Source organism: Acyrthosiphon pisum, unplaced genomic scaffold (genome assembly GCF_005508785.2).
Source record: "Acyrthosiphon pisum isolate AL4f unplaced genomic scaffold, pea_aphid_22Mar2018_4r6ur Scaffold_13677;HRSCAF=14320, whole genome shotgun sequence".
Taxonomy (NCBI): Eukaryota; Metazoa; Arthropoda; class Insecta; order Hemiptera; family Aphididae; genus Acyrthosiphon; species Acyrthosiphon pisum.
The window spans coordinates 15,967-18,645 of NW_021762301.1; positions in this window are offsets into that span (position 1 = coordinate 15,967).

Genomic DNA, 2,679 nt, shown 5'->3' on the forward strand with positions numbered 1-2,679 from the left:
TCCTACTGTTTGCTAATGTAAAATAAATTACATTAGCAATAATATCATAAAATATGGTTTGTAATTTATTAAAGGCCTGCATATAACTGTCGTCTGTCTTCGCACAGAATCGTTCTTATAGTCAATCATTATATATCATATTATCGTTGAAATAAAATTTAACATATCTATCCATTACAGTGACCCCTCAAAACACGTACTGTAAAGTAGAACGGTACCCACTTCCTCACTTTATTTCTAAGATACTTAAAAAGACTAACAGTAGGCAACGCCTGTACAGTTGTACGTACCTATACGAGTTTACTTTATAATGTAGAAAGTCTCTGTAATGTACGGTACCATTGGTTACCTACCTATCACCTATTTGATAAATTTGAATTCAATGATAAATCATTACAAACGAAAAGCAATTCTGAGCGAAGATGGTGTGTTTGCTATATAATAAATACTAATAATACTAATTCTATGATATATTTATGTTACTCTGGCCTATTTAATTTTTTTATTTCAACTCAAAAAAGCTAATAAATAATAATATATAACAATTTAAACTTTAAGCAATCTTGGGATGAGAGGGGGTCTCCTAACATAAATATTATAACAGAAACAGATTTGGTTATCTATCAAAGTAAATTATTTTACTTTTACTAAGTAATACGGTGAGTTGAATAGAAATTGGAAAAATAAAACTTATGAGGAACCTTGTGTTAGGTTAGGTTAGGTTAGGTTGCGTTTTCAAATCTTAGGCATGAATTTTAAAAATGGAATGTCTCTTTTACAACAAATATTTTTCAAATTTTCATGAATATGACGAATTTTGTAAATTTTTAATTTAATTGCTTATAGATTATATTAAATTTTGTGACTAGGAAGGTAAATATTTTTGATATTTCATTTAATTGCGTTAAGTAAAACTTAAGAGGAATCTCGTGTTATATTTTCAAGTTGTTTATTACTGAGGATAATGTTTTTATCGACATTTATAGAATTTGTGTTCGGATGACAAAATTAATTAAACGAATTCAAAAAAATAGAAAATCTTTATTTGAATAAATTTAAATTACCATGGTGTGGCATGTGTGTGTTTAAGGGGGGGGGGGGTTGGTCCGGACCTGAAGTTTACTACATTGGGTACCTACTGAATAATTAATCACAATAAGTTACTACGTATGAAGTTAGGCGAGGTTAATAATCTGAGTACTGGTTGAACATTTTAAGATGCATATGTATTTATAAAGTTGTATTTGACTTTTATTTTTACACTCTAATATTTATAAGTTAAACTTAAACCACTATCAATTATGTACAGTGACTGCGGAAGCATACTCATCCCATTTTTAACCCGGCATAGTTAAAGGGGAAGCTTTTTAACTGCCGTCAGAGGTAGTAGAATATTCTCCTACTTTAACCCTTGTGCAGGGACACCCAGAAAGGTTACAAAATACTGTAACTGCGTGTACTCTCGAGGGTGGCGGGTGTAAATAACTGGTATCACTGGGGAGCTTATACATTTATAATATTATACTTTTATACATTATAGTTTATAATAATTTATTTCCGTGAGGATATTATTTTTTTAAATTAAAAAAAAAGTGGGTAGGTGGTAACTTTTTAACTGTATTTGCTCTCAAAATACCTCTGTGCGCCACTGAAGTATGATCCTGTAATGTGTTTCCAACCTTATTTCATATTAAATTATTTTCAAAGTTTTAGTTTTAAACTTTAAAGTAAGTACACGGTAGGTACACCATATTCTTTATTATACACGTCCAATATCCGAAAATGTTGGGCACCATTGAATCATACTAAATTCCGGATATTTACATTCCGGAATATTATGTTCCGTGGTTTTACATTCCGGAATATTACGATCCATGATTTTACACTCCGGATTCTTATGTTCCGTAGTTTTACATTCCGGATTATTTAGTTTCCGGACTTTTACCGTAACGGGCATTTAAATTCCATAATATTACTTTCCGGGGTTTTAAATTCCGTAATATTACGTTCCGGGGTATTACGTTCCGGAATTTTACCTTCCAGTAAATAACGGTCCGGGATTTTACATTCCGGAATTTTACGTTCCGGAATATTACGGTCCGGGATATTGAATTCCGGGATTGTACTTTCCGTATTTTTACTTTCCGGACTATTGTAGCCCCCCCATTTTCTTCGACACTACAGTTATCAAAAATAATATCTGCAGCTGCAGATGTTGATATGTCTTCTTCTAAGCCCTAACAAGAAAATATAAATGGTTGTTTTAAAACTAAAAAGGTGGGCAACTGGATGTCGCTATCCAGTTCAGTAGGTTACAAATGGGTCACTGTAATTGATGGTATTACATTTGAATTAAATGATATAATATCATTGTATACGAAAAACGATTCTGAGCAAAAGGTGGTTAATCAGCCTACAATATCTTACTGAGTGTATTTGATGTCATTATTGAGAATAAAAAAATAATTAATTTTATTATTGGCATAGCTATTTACTACAGAAAGGTTAAATATTTTTTCCAAAAAATTACAATTGAAAATATCATTGCTGTATATAAAAAATAACAATATTGAATATTATACTCTAAAAGTTTCATATATCAACAAATAATATTTTAAAAATTACAACAAAATAACTAAAATCGTTATTTTTGGTTTTAATATGTCATTTCATCCAAAT